A 14,923-nucleotide genomic window follows, 5' to 3' on the forward strand; every position below is an offset into this window, starting at 1 on the left:
TATTTAGTTAAAACAGGGCAATAGAAAAGTGTATTGGTAACTAGAAGTTATTAGGTAGGAATATAGTAAGAAAAGGGAATAACAATTGGTTGCTTAAATACTACACAATTCATTTGACATTGCTGGGTAAGTCAACATGCAGATAGTTGAAAAGAAAACTTACTTCGAACAATGTCTGGATGGATGATTTTGTCGGGGAAGTTAGCATATATCTCATGACCAGGCCCTTTTATGTGCAGTGCAATTTTAGTGCCAGCTTTCAATACATAAAACTTTGCAATTTCTTTCCAAAAGCCAATGCCAAAATAGGAGTTACCATGTTCATCAAGTCTTACAGTAGCAATGATTATAAATCCATGGTTTGCGTGCAGTATTGTACGATCGAAAGTATGTCTAGAGGGGGGGGTGATTAGACTACTTGACCAAATAAAAATCTAGCCTTTTCCCAATTTTAATTCTTGGCAGATTTTAGTAACTTAGCATAGGTCAAGCAATCAACCTACACATGCAATTCTAAGAGTATAGCAGCGGAAAGTAAAACAATTGCATATGAAGGTAAAGGGAGGAGTTTGGAGGGAGCAAACGCAATGTAGACACGGAGATTTTCGGTGTGGTTCCGACAGGTGTTGCTATCGTACATCCACGTTGATGGAGACTACAACCCACAAAGGGTAACGGTTGCGCGAGTCCACGGAGGGCTCCACCCACGAAGGGTCCACAAAGAAGCAACCTTGTCTATCCCACCATGGTCGTCGCCCATGAAGGACTTGCCTCACCAGGGTAGATCTTCACGAAGTAGGCGATCTCCTTGCCCTTACAAACTCCTTGGTTCAACTCCACAACCTTGACAGAGGCTCCCAAGTGACACCTAACCAATCTAGGAGACACCACTCTCCAAGAGGTAACAAATGGTGTGTTGATGATGAACTCCTTCGTCTTGTGCTTTAAATGGTAGTCTCCCCAACACTCAGCTCTCTCTCATAGGATAGGATTTGGTGGAAAGATGATTTGAGTGGAAAGCAACTTGGGGAAGGCTAGAGATCAAGATTTATGTGGTTGGAATGGAATATCTTGACCTCAACACAAGTGTAGGTGGTTCTCTCTCAGAAAATGTATGTTGGAAGTGTAGGCATGTTTTGATGGCTCTCTCCATGAATGAAGAGTGGGGGGAGGGGTATATATAGCCTCCACACAAAATCTAACCGTTACACACAATTTACCAAACTTGGTGGGAACGAATCGTGAAACTCGGTCAGACCAATTTAGTTCATAATGTGACCGTTAGGATTTTTGGTGGGACCGACATGTCAACTCGGTGAGGCCAATTTCATTAGGGTTAGGGCATAACGTAATCTCGGCAAGACCGATTACACAAAATCGGTGGGACCGATTTTGGTAGACAAACAGAGAGTTGGTCACGCAAACTCGGTGGGACCGATTCGCTCATCTCGGTTGTACCGAAATGTTACGAAAGGGAAACAGAGAGTTTTTGTATTGCAATCTCGGTGGCACCGATCGCTCATCTCGGTTTGATCGAAACGTTATGAAGGGAAACAGAGAGATTACAATCCCATCTCGGTGAGACCGAGATCCCTATCGGTAAGACCGAAAAGACTAGGGTTTCTGGTAGTGGCTATGTCAACTGAACTCGGTGGCTCCGGATAGACAGTTTCGGTGGGGCCGAGTTTGACTTTTGGTTTGGGACATATGTGGATGTGAGAAAGTAGTTGAGGGTTTTTGGAGCATATCACTAAGCACTTTGAGCAAGAAACTCATTAAGCAACACCTCAGCCCCTCTTGATAATATTGGCTTTTCCTATGGACTCAATGTGATCTTGGATCACTTAAAATGAAAAAAATGTAGAGTCCTGAGCTTTGAGCTTGAGCCAATCGTTTGTCCTTAGCATTTTGACGGGTCCACATTTCTCATCCATGCCATGCCAATCATTGAGCTTTCCTGAAATGTTTATCTTGAAGTAGCATTAGCTCAATGAGCTATATGTTGTTAGGAATTACCAAAACCACCCAGGGATAGTTGCACTTTCAATCTCCCCCTTTTTGGTAATTGATGACAACATATAGATCAAAGCTTCGACAAAAGATAATAAGATTGAAAAACACCGTCGCTTTGAGAAGTATGTGATAAGCAAGAGCTCCCCCTAAATTTGTGCATCATTTAAAATTTGCTTTTGAATGCAAATGCACAATTGATTAGGATCATGGGTTACTCTTCCATGTCACATACATCTTGGTGGAGTGCTCAAAATGATAGAAGTTAAAAACATGCACTCATCACCAAGCAAGTGAATGATCATATAGGGATATAAGAGATAATATCATCCAACAAGCATTAAGGGTAGCATATGATCAAACACATGATCAAACAAGTATCTCACAAGGACATAAAGTATCTCACACAAGTATGCAATAAAGTAGTTCAACCAAAATAGCAAGAGAGATAAAAAGCAACACACTCTCTCTCTCGAAGCCTATGATCTATACATTTTTCTCCCCCTTTGGCAACAAGTTACCAAAAGGTTTGAAAATGCATAGTGCTATACGTCTCTCAGGATTCTTCGGGAGGTGGTGTAGAGAGAACTCCAAGGACGAAGGCTTCCGATGAAGTAGTTGGAGCTGATGGAGTGGGTGCTGGAGGTGGCACTGGAGCTGTAACTGCTGGTGCTGACACTGAAGCTCTAGTATCTGAGACTGGCACTGCAGCAGACCTTGAACCTCGTGGCACGCGCTTGAAAGCATCAGTGGTTGCTTTTCCTCCCCTCTCCTCTGCTTCCTCCTGAAGCTGCTCAACTGCAGTCTGAATCTCAGTCACTTTGACATCAAGATCATAGAATTTCTGCTCAACGATCCTCCCCAAGCTCTCTTGGTTTTGAGTCAGGGTGGCCAAGCCCTTCTAATCCTCAAGGTAGATTGGATCAAATATCCAAGCTGATCTTGCTTGGTCTTCAAGAATACTTGAGATGCCTCTTCAACAGTTGGCATCTTTGTAGCTTTCTCTGCCCTTGCCTTCTCTCTCTTCTCATGTGCTTGAGCTGATGATGGTTCATTTTCATTCATGACAATAGTGTTGTCTTCAAATTCAGGGTAGATGGGCAGGTGCTCCTTATCCAATAGATATTTGCCTATGCCCATCTTGGAGTTGATGAGCTCCTGAATTTGTGGGGCATGCCCACAACTTCTCTTCTGATTAGCTGCTGTCCTTTTGACTATCTCCACAATCAGACTCATGACTTTGAACTTTTGAGGCACATCAAACAAATGGAGCAAATTTATAGCACATCATCTGATCATCTTGTGATCACCTGACTTGGGTAGTAATGTGTGCCTTAGGATCCAGTTGATGGTAGGCAGACTAGACAACAAGAAGTGGACAGATCCAAACTTATGAGTATCCAATGCATCATCTGGGATCTCTTTGTACATGTTGGCCATAAAGTTATGGTCTTTATTCTTTTCAGCATAAACATCCAAGTCATCCTCACTTTCTTCTAGGGCATTGATCAACTGAGCCCATTCTTCAATAGTAGATTGGTACCTTGTACCTTCAGACATCCAAATGATCTTCCCATTTGGGTAGAAGTGGGCAGTGGAGTAAAACTGCATGATCAGCTCATCATTCCACTTGGTGAGCTTCTGGGCAACAAATGTATCAACTCCACATGCTTTCAAGCTGTCATATACACATGGATAGTGATCTTCATTCTCCTTGATGTACTCCCAGTCAACCCATCACATGTCACACACTATGGGCTTCTTGTCAAGCATAATTGTCTCATAGAAGTCTTGCTATTCCTTAGTGTGAAACCTGTAATCCACAACAGTTCTCCTCCTGACAGCATATGGATCAGACTGTCTCCATAATCTCAGTCCTGAATCCTTCCTGATTTTCATGTTTTCTGCAACAGGATGTGCATCATTGTGGTGAGGGATCTTGGGCTTGAGCTTCCTTAGCACTTGGGCTTCATCATCTTCTTCATCAACAGTCTCAGGCACTGGGGCCTTGTTCTTTTCTGCAGCTGAAATGTTTCTAGTGCTTCTCTTTGGAGCAGACTTCTGAGCTGGAGCTTTGGGAGCAGACTTCGGCTTTGATGGAGCAGCCCCTGATCTGATTGCATCTCCCATAAGCTTCTGAGCTTTGGGTGCTGGTGCAACATCATCTTCTTCTTCATCATCATCTCTCATCATGGATGATCTGCCAAGCACTCTGGCAGTGGTCTTCTTGACCCTTTCCTTCCTCTTCTTCCCTTCTCCAACTGCCTCTTCAGTTGGCTTGGAGGTTTCAGCAGTGGATGCTCTGGCCTTAGACATAGGAACTCTCTTTGCTGGTGCCTTCTTATGCATCCCTGGCTTAACTGTAGCAACTGTGCCATACTCCTTTTTCAGTACTTTTTTCCTTGAAGTCGCCTCATCCTCAATGGCCACATAATCCTCATCCTCAGATTCTGAGGTTTTCTTCTTCCTGGATCTGGTTGCTGCCTTAGGTAAGTTGCTTGGAGTGCTCTTGCTTCCATCATCAGAAGAGCTAGAGGGACTAGTGCCCTCACTCATCTGAACTTGTTCTTCAGATTTGTTCTGGCTTTCACTTTGATCAGACATCTTGCAGGCAAACTATCAGCAGACCCTGCGAATAGGTTGTAGATGAGGTAGAGTAGATGAGCATCACAAAGTACAGAGGTTTTGCAAAATAATTGAGTCAAAAAACTTAGTTTTAGTTCTCTACAGAAGTGATCTCGGAGCTACCGAATTGAGAAACTCGGTGATACCGAAGCAACACTTGGAACCTAAACTAGTGAACTCGGTAGGGCCGAGTCACCGTTCGGTGGCACCAAGATTGCTAGGTTTCATAGAATTTTGAACTCGGTCACACCGATTTGCACGTTTTGGTCAGACCAAAAAGCGCATGTGCAATGGCCAAGGCCGAATCGGTGAGACCGATTTCTATAGTTTGGTTGGTCCGAGATGAGTTCTGCGGAGAGCTAACCCTAAAATTTTCGAATCAATCTAGACCTAAGGAAGTTTTAGCTGGATGGATCAATCTCAATCGTGGCAAGAAACATGGCAGTGTCCTTGTGCTAGGAATCGGAGTGAAAAAGATAGCACAAGGGGTCAATCACTTACCCTAGAGCGGCGAGTGTTCGCTACGGCAGCAACGGCGGAGCAGATTGCCGTTGATGGCAGCGGAGACCAGCGGCGGGAGGTCGCTGGCGGCGATAGGACGATCCGGAGACCCGAAGAGGCAGAGCGGGTTACGCGCGGGTGAAGGGTTTCGGAAAATTTTCCAAAAATTGACCCGTCAGTATATATAACCTGACCCTGCCGGTGTGACCGAGTGGAACAACTTGGTGGCACCGAGATGCAGAACTGCAAGCGGTTACTGCAACTCGATGTGACCGAAACGTTCTAATCGGTTGCACCGAGATTGAAAACCTAGATCAACTTAGTGATCTCGGTGTGACCGAAATGGATGACTCGGTCATACCGAAATGCACAAAGAGGTTTTGGAAGTTTAAGTCTATGACAAATCGGGGACTCCGAGTGCTCCTCACACAGAGTGGTTCGAATCTGACTTGATCAAACTTTGTGATGTAGCATGAATAGAGTTTGAGACGAGGAAAACATAGATAGCTAGAGGGAGTTCTTAGGCATCCTTGTCCATCCATTTGGCAAAAGAGAAAAAAGCCAAACAATCAAAGCAACAAATGGATGTCCTCGAATGAGTAAAATATGCATCCAACATGCTCACACAATAAAATGGCAAATGAAATATGTGACAAAGCATGCACAATCACTCTAGCATCTATCAAGCAATTTGGCGATGACTAGGTCATCTATATATGAGTATATTGACTTAGGAGTCAAATGAGAACATTTGATCATAGGTCATACTCGTCGTTTAAGCACAAGTGGGTTGCCACTTTTACATAAAGCATTGTTGTGTTCACACCATTAGAGTTGCTTTAGCTCAATTGATTGGAGTAAAGCTCCCCCTAGAAGTGATATCCCCCCTAAGAGGGATGAACTAACCTTGGGTTTTGTCGATGATGACTTCATGTAGGTGTTGAAGATGTAGATGCTTAATGTTGATGTAGATCTTTTGGAGCAATCCTTTGGAGTGAGTTGCACTTTCAATACCTACACGGGTTAGTCCCACGAGGAACAAACAAGGATATCCATAGACATAGAGTGATGTTCACATAGGATGATGTCCATGAAAGCATTAGGTTACCTTGTCCCTTGTCTTACCAACAAGAGGGTTTGTGACTCCTTGAACTAGTGCAAGATATGGAAGTTGTTTTCACTTGTCCTTGCCAAAATGATATGAGTGAAGTATGTTGGCGGAGTCACCCTCAAGAACTCTCTAGTTCTTCTTCTTCGGGATCCACACCATCTTGAGGGGAATCCTTGGAGTTGTAGTCATACTTGATGAAGTAGAACTTGATGTAGTCTTGGGAACCCACTTGACCAAGGCCTTAGGTGCTTGTTCAAATGCATCAATCTCCTCTTGAAGCATGTCCTTGCCTTTTAGCTTGTGGTGGAAGATCATCTTGAGCTTGTGTTCCTTGGAAAGAAGTAGGATCATACTTATCTTGTTGAGGAACAAACTTCGTCTTGGGGTATTGATCTTCTTCCCACTCAACTCCATTGGCATTGAACTTTCGTTCAAAACCTACACCTTGATTCTTCCGGTGTCGTCCTTGCTTGGGTACAATTTCCTTGAATTGCTTACTCCTGGCAAGGCTCTTGTAAACACCTTTCTCTATAATTCCCTTCAGTAAGCTGTTTTCTTGCTCAAGTGTAACTTGGCTAAGAGAATCATTAGTGGAATCAAGAGAACTACTAGAAGCAACAATATTGGATTTAGCATGATTGTTGTTACTACTAGAAGAAGAATCTTTCTTACTCTTGTTGCTAATTTTAACTTGTGGCATGTAAGTAGACAAGAGTAAATGCTTGGCAATGTAAGAAGAACTTTTCTTGCGAAGATCATCATTGATTGCTTTTAAGAACTCATGCTCTTGCTCAAGGTTGAGTTTTTCAAAGCGTAGCTTCTCATGAGTCTTTAAAAGTTCTCGATGATCTTCCAAGGTAGTTTCATGAGCTAACTTAAGAGTGTTTAGTTCTTTAGTTAGATGCTCAATCTTCTTCTTATCATCGTCATTCGTTTTATCTTGATTATTATGATTAATAGCAAGTTCATCATAGTTTTCATAACTAGAGTTGTCAACAAGTAAATCATCATCTCCTAGCAAATCATCTTCATCACTATTGAAATCAACATACTCAGGGAGTGTTACCTTTGGACCTTTAGCCATGAAGCATCTTCCAATTCCTTCATTTGGTGAATCAAATATGTCGTAGGAGTCGGTTGACACAAGTGCTAGATCAGCAACACCTTCATCTTGAGTATATTCGGAGTCAGAGTGATAGCTTCTTTCAGAGTGATTGTCGGAGTCGGAGCCGGATACCCATTCACCAACATGAGCTTGATGTCTTCTTTTTGTGTAGCTCTTTGATGATTTGTCCTTCCTCTATGAATCCTTGCTTCTCTGAGAGGGTCTTCGTTCATAACGATCATCTCTACTCCTTCTCTCTCTTGGCAGTGATTCTTCTCTCCAACTTCTTCTTTTGGGAGAATCTTCTCTTCTTTTGTAAGGAGCCGTACACTCATTTGAATAGTGTCTGGGTCTTCCACAATTGTAGCAGTTACGCTCACGACTAGAAGATCTTTTGTCATTGTAGGACCTTGACTTGGAACTTCTTTCCTTGCTTCTACTCTTGTAGAACTTGTTGAAGTTCTTCACCATTAGGCTCAATTCTTCATTGAAGGTTTGCTTCTCATTTGATGATGTGGGAGCATCACATGAGGCTTTGTAGGCACCACTTGACTTGTTGCGGAGCTCTTCCTTATCCTTGAGTGACATCTCATGAGCAACAATTCTTCCAATGACTTTCGTTGGCTTGAGATCTTTGTAGTTGGGCATCATTTGGATCAATGTGCACACGGTATCATATTTTCCATCCAAGGCTCTTAGGATCTTCTTGATGATGAATCTATCAGTCATCTCTTCACTTCCTAAGCCGGCAATCTCATTTGTAATGAGAGCAAGCCTAGTGTACATTTCAGCGACACCTTCACCATCCTTCATTTTGAACTTGTCAAGTTGACTTTGAAGCACATCCAATTTGGATTCCTTGACGGAGTCGGTACCTTCGTGCATATCAATCAGAGTATCCCAAATTTCCTTTGCATTCTCAAGATGGCTGATTTTGTTGAATTCTTCGAGGCACAATCCATTGAAGAGAATATCACAAGCTTGAGCATTGTATTGCAGCATCTTCAACTCTTCCGCGGTAGCTTCACGGTTCGGTTCTCTCCCATCAAAGAATTCATCTTGCAAGCCAATACACACAATAGCCCAAACGACGGGGTTATGTCCAAGAATATGCATTTTCATCTTATGCTTCCAACTAGCAAAATTAGTACCATCAAAGTAAGGACCTCTACGGTGGTAATTTCCCTCGCTAGACGCCATACTCTCCTAGGTTTTGAAACCAAGGCTATGACCACCAAAATCTATGGAAATCAAAGCAAATGGAGACCAAAGCTCTGATACCACTTGTAGGATCGAAAGTATGTCTAGAGGGGGGGGGTGATTAGACTACTTGACCAAATAAAAATCTAGCCTTTTCCCAATTTTAATTCTTGGCAGATTTTAGCAACTTAGCACAGGTCAAGCAATCAACCTACACATGCAATTCTAAGAGTATAGCAGCGGAAAGTAAAACAATTGCATATGAAGGTAAAGGGAGGAGTTTGGAGGGAGCAAATGCAATGTAGACACAAAGATTTTTGGCGTGGTTCCTATAGGTGGTGCTATCGTACATCCACGTTGATGGAGACTTCAACCCACAAAGGGTAACGGTTGCGTGAGTCCACGGAGGGCTCCACCCACGAAGGGTCCACGAAGAAGCAACCTTGTCTATCCCACCATGGCCGTCGCCCACGAAGGACTTGCCTCACTAGGGTAGATCTTCACGAAGTAGGCGATCTCCTTGCCCTTACAAACTCCTTGGTTCAACTCCACAATCTTGACGGAGGATCCCAAGTGACACCTAACCAATCTAGGAGACACCACTCTCCAAGAGGTAACAAATGGTGTGTTGATGATGAACTCCTTGCTCTTGTGCTTCAAATGATAATCTCCCCAACACTCAACTCTCTCTCATAGGATAAGATTTGGTGGAAAGATGATTTGAGTGGAAAGCAACTTGGGGAAGGCTAGAGATCAAGATTTATGTGGTTGGAATGGAATATCTTGACCTCAACACAAGTGTAGGTGGTTCTCTCTCAGAAAATGTATGTTGGAAGTGTAGGCATGTTCTGATGGCTCTCTCCATGAATGAAGAGTGGGTGGAGGGGTACATATAGCCTCCACACAAAATCTAACCGTTACACACAATTTACCAAACTCGATGGGACCGAATCCTGAAACTCGGTCAGACCAATTTAGTTCATAATGTGACCGTTAGGATTTCCGGTGGGACCGACATGTCAACTCGGTGAGACCGATTTCGTTAGGGTTAGGGCATAACGTAATCTCGGTGAGACCGATTACGCAAACTCGGTGGGACCGATTTTGGTAATAGACAAACGGAGAGTTGGTCAGGCAAACTCGGTGGGATCAATTCGCTCATCTCGGTTGTACCAAAACGTTACGAAAGGGAAACAGGGAGTTTGCATTGCAATCTCGGTGGGACCGATCGCTCATCTCGGTTTGACCGAAACGTTACGAAGGGAAACAGAGAGATTACAATCCCATCTCGGTGAGACCGAGATCCCTATCGGTAAGACCGAAAAGACTAGGGTTTCTGGCAGTGGCTATGTCAACTGAACTCGGTGGCTCCGGATAGACAGTTCCGGTGGGGCCGAGTTTGACTTTTGGTTTGGGACATATGTGGATGTGAGAAAGTAGTTGAGGGTTTTTGGAGCATATCACTAAGCACTTTGAGCAAGAAACTCATTAAGCAACACCTCACCCCCTCTTGATAGTATTAGCTTTTCCTATGGACTCAATGTGATCTTGGATCACTTAAAATGAAAAAATGTAGAGTCTTGAGCTTTGAGCTTGAGTCAATCCTTTGTCCTTAGCATTTTGAGGGGTCCACATTTCTCATCCATGCCAAACCAATCATTGGGATTTCTTGAAATGTTTATCTTGAAGTAGCATTAGCTCAATGAGCTATATGTTGTTAGGAATTACCAAAACCACCCAGGGATAGTTGCACTTTCAAGTATGACATCCGTGGAGCCTTCATCTATGTAAAGGGAAAAATTGTGCACTACATAATCTATTGCATAGCAAGGGATGTTCTGCATAAAATGGTAGGATTGTTAAAGAAGGTAACATGGAAATATGGGCCCAAATTGAAAGAACTGTACAATAGTTGAAATCGAAGGACAAAAATCTATAACTAAACAGATAGGGTAAACATGATGTCATGGAAATATGAGAGTAATCAAAAGAACAATACATCATTAATTTGCCTAATATAGAAAGAAGAGGGGGGAAATCCCCTTTGACGTATATGGTGCATGTGGCACCTTTTATCCAAATGTAGCAATATTTAGAATATGTTCAGGAAAGTAGGCCATGCTAACTGATTTAGGGTGAGATTGAACATACCGCGCGCATCCTCAAGTTATCTGGTACGGTGAGATGGAATCTCTAGAGGAGGTCGCAAAGTCCTGAAGTGTCAGCACACTGTACATTATATGAATGAAAGAAAACCCTCAAATCAGCTCGAATAAAAATGAATTCACGACGATTTCCACCGGGTGATTAAAGGAGGCAGATGAATTGGGATAAGAGATGAGATAATATCTCGTTAAATTAGTTACCTTGTCGTCCATGAGAAAGAACCCCCAGTACGGCAGATTCCCCAACCGAGCGGAGCTGGGTCGACCGCGAGCAGCGTCGAGAAAGTCGATGGTGATAGGCGGCGGCAAGCGGAAGTGGTGAAATGTGGTGGGCTTTGACAGCAGCCTTGCGGCCGCAGTAGGCGTCGAGCTAAGTGTTTACCGCTGCGATAGGCGGTGCCATGGCATATACGCAGAGGAGCTTGTGCAGGTGTGAATGGGGAACGTATCGGAGGGTCCGAGGGGGTGGCGGGCGGGGTGAGGGTTTTTGTGACGTGGGGATGGTGAGGATCTTCTTTTTTCCTTTTTGAATTGGGTGGTGAGGGTTTTCTGTCCCATAAATAATTTTGGGGGTGATACGTCTCCAACGTATCTATAATTTTTGATTGCTCCATGCTATATTATCTACTGTTTTGGACATTATTGGGCTTTACTATCCACTTTTATATTATTTTTGGGACTAACCTATTAACCGGAGGCCCAGCCCAAAATTGCTGTTTTTGCCTGTTTTAGGGTTTCGAAGAAAAGGAATATCAAACGGAGTCCAAATGGAATGAAACCTTCGGGAACGTGATTTTCTCAATGAACAAGACCCAGGAGACTTGGACCCTACGTCAAGACACAAAAGAGGAGGCCACGAGGTAGGGGGGCGAGCCTACCCCCCCGGCGCGCCCTCCACCCTCGTGGGCCCCCTATTGCTCCACCGACGTACTCCTTCCTCCTATATATACCTACGTACCCCCAAACGATCAGATACGGAGCCAAAACCCTAATTCCACCGCCGTAACTTTCTGTATCCATGAGATCCCATCTTGGGGCCTGTTCCGGAGCTCCGCCGGAGGGGGCATCGATCACGGAGGGCTTCTACATCAACACCATAGCCCCTCCGATGAAGTGTGAGTAGTTCACCTCAGACCTATGGGTCCATAGTTATTAGCTAGATGGCTTCTTCTCTCTTTTTGGATCTCAATACAATGTTCTCCCCTCTCTTGTGGAGAACTATTTGATGTAATCTTCTTTTTGCGGTGTGTTTGTTGAGACCTATGAATTGTGGGTTTATGATCAAGTCTATCTATGAACAATATTTAAATCTTCTCTGAATTCTTTTATGTATGATTGGTTATCTTTGCAAGTCTCTTTGAATTATCAGTTTGGTTTGGCCTACTAGATTGATCTTTCTTGCAATGGGAGAAGTGCTTAGCTTTGGGTTCAATCTTGCGGTGTCCTTTCCTAGTAACAGTAGGGGTAGCAAGGCATGTATTGTATTGTTGCCATCGAGGATAACAAGAGGGGGTTTTCATCATATTGCATGAGTTTATCCCTCTACATCATGTCATCTTGCTTAAGGCGTTACTCTGTTTTCATTAACTTAATACTCTAGATGCATGCTGGATAGCGGTCGATGAGTGGAGTAATAGTAGTAGATGCAGGCAGGAGTCGATCTACTTGTCTCGGACGTGATTCCTATATACATGATCATGCCTAGATATTCTCATAACTATGCTCAATTCTGTCAATTGCTCAATAGTAATTTGTTCACCCATCGTAGAATACTTATGCTCTCGAGAGAAGCCACTAGTGAAACCTATGGCCCCCGGGTCTATCTTCATCATATTAATCTCCTACTACTTAGTTATTTCCTTTGCTTTTTTACTTTGCTTTTACTCTACTTTGCATCTTTATCATAAAAATACCAAAAATATTATCGTATCATATCTATCAGATCTCACTCTCGTAAGTGGCCGTGTAGGGATTGACAACCCCTTATCGCGTTGGTTGCGAGGATTTATTTGTTTTGTGCAGGGGCGAGGGATTGGCGTGTAGCCTCCTACTGGATTGATACCTTGGTTCTCAAAACTGAGGGAAATACTTACGCTGCTTTGCTGCATCATCCCTTCCTCATCAGGGAAAACCAACGCAGTGCTCAAGAGGTAGCAAGAAGGATTTCTGGCGCCGTTGCCGGGGTGGTCTACGCAAAAGTCAACATACCAAGTACCCATCACATACCCTTATCTCCCGCATTATATTATTTGCCATTTGCCTCTCGTTTTCCTCTCCCCCACTTCACCCTTGCCGTTTTATTCGTCCTCTCTCTCTATCCTCCCTCTATTTCTCTATTTGCCTCTTTTTGCCCGCTTGCTTTTTGTTTGCTCGTGAGTTAGTTTGCTTTCTTGTCACGATGGCTCAAGATAACACTAAATTGTGTGACTTCACCAATACCAACAACAATGATTTTATTAGCACTCCGATTGCTCCTCTTACCGATGCTGAATCTTGTGAAATTAATACTGCTTTGCTGAATCTTGTCATGAAAGATCCGTTTTCCAGCCTTCCTAGTGAAGATGCCGCTACGCATCTAAATAGCTTCGTTTATTTGTGTGATATGCAAAAGAAGAAAGATGTGGATAATGATATTGTTAAATTGAAGCTATTTCCTTTTTCTCTTAGAGATCGTGCTAAAGCTTGGTTTTCGTCTTTGCCTAAAAATAGTATTGATTCATGGAACAAATGCAAATATGCTTTTATCTCTAAGTATTTTCCTCCCGCTAAGATCATGTAACACCCCGTATGTAACTTGCCATATTTGTATTACAACTCTTGCCATTTCCGGCACTAAGTTATGATATTTCCTCGTTGTCGGGTTTTTGTCTTCGTGTTGCTTTTGTCTTTGTCATGCATCTCATATCATGTCATCATGTGCATTGCATTTGCATACGTGTTTGTCTCATGCATCCGAGCATTTTCCCCGTTGTCCGTTTTGCATTCCGGCGCTCCCATGTCCTCCGGTGTCCCTTTCTACCTCTTTTCGTGTGCGGGTATTAAACGCTCTCGGATTGGATCGAGACTTGCCAAGTGGCCTTGGTTTACTACCGGTAGACCGCCTGTCAAGTTTCGTGCCATTTGGACTTCGTTTCATACTCCAACGGTTAACCGAGGAGCCGTTAAGGCCTCGTGTGTGTTGCAGCCCAACAAACCTCCAAAGTGGCCCAAAGCCCACCTAAACCTCCTCCATCATCTAGATCGTTCGATCACGATCGCGTGGCCGAAAACCATGCTCAATTTGGAGCCTCCTAGCTCCTCCTACCTATAAAAAGGCCACTCCCCCGAAATTTTCGGATCAATCCCTACCCTAACCCTAGTCTCCTTCCTCCTCCAGCCGCCGGACGTGTCCGACCGGGCCGGACACGTCCGCCCTGCTCCCCCCGGCCAACCACCGAGCGCCACCTGTCGCCACCGCGTCGTCCATCGCCGCCGGCCCACTCGGCCCAGGGCGGGCCCTCCCCGCGCTTTGCTCAGGCCGCGCCCTGTGCCCGCGTGCGCCGCTGCCTTCCGCCGCACACCGACGCCGCGCCCCACCGCCCGCACCGCGTCGCTCCACCCCGCTCCACCTCGCCGCCCTCGCCGCCCATGTCGTCCTCGCCGGTGCCACCTCCTCTCCGGCGAGCCCCCGCTCCGGATCCGGCTTCCCCGATCTACCTCCAGCGAGCTCGGATGAACTCCGGCGAGAGATCCAGCCACCTCGGTTCACGTGCCCGACGAACCCTAGATCTCGGTTGACTCTCTCCAACTCCCCGTAATTTTTGGCAATTTTCATCATGGCATAACTCTGCACTCGTGGCTCCGTTTTGGGCGTGTAGCATATTAAATTGTTCGTCTCGACGAGTACTTCATTTCATCTCGTTGCATCATGTTCATTTGAGCTCCTCTTGATGCCCTAAATGCTGTTGGAAGAGTGCTAGTTTCTGTTAGTTTCAGATTCATATCAGTAATTGGACATTTGTCATTTTTGCCATGATTGTTTGGTGCCTCCTATGATCTTAAGCCCTACATGAGTTTTGAAGTATGCCATGCCATCTTTACAGGGGTGTATGCCATGTATTTTTGTGATCTTTGTGGTGACTAGCACAAGCATGCAAAGTAGCTCTCGTAATGTTGCTGATTTCAGGGACTTAGAAATCTTCTAAGTCTTTGTCCTGTCAATATTTT

The 14,923-nt window shown here is 44.3% G+C and overlaps 1 pseudogene; it reads right to left on the reverse strand.

Moving 5' to 3' along the window:
* Window positions 1–4,562: 4,562 nt before the first annotated feature.
* Window positions 4,563–8,552, reverse strand: LOC147959683 (uncharacterized; annotated as a pseudogene).
* Window positions 8,553–14,923: the final 6,371 nt, after the last annotated feature.

The sequence above is a fragment of the Triticum urartu genome, chromosome 7A (genome assembly GCF_056163025.1).
Source record: "Triticum urartu cultivar PI428250 chromosome 7A, HENAU_Tu73, whole genome shotgun sequence".
Classification (NCBI taxonomy): domain Eukaryota; kingdom Viridiplantae; phylum Streptophyta; class Magnoliopsida; order Poales; family Poaceae; genus Triticum; species Triticum urartu.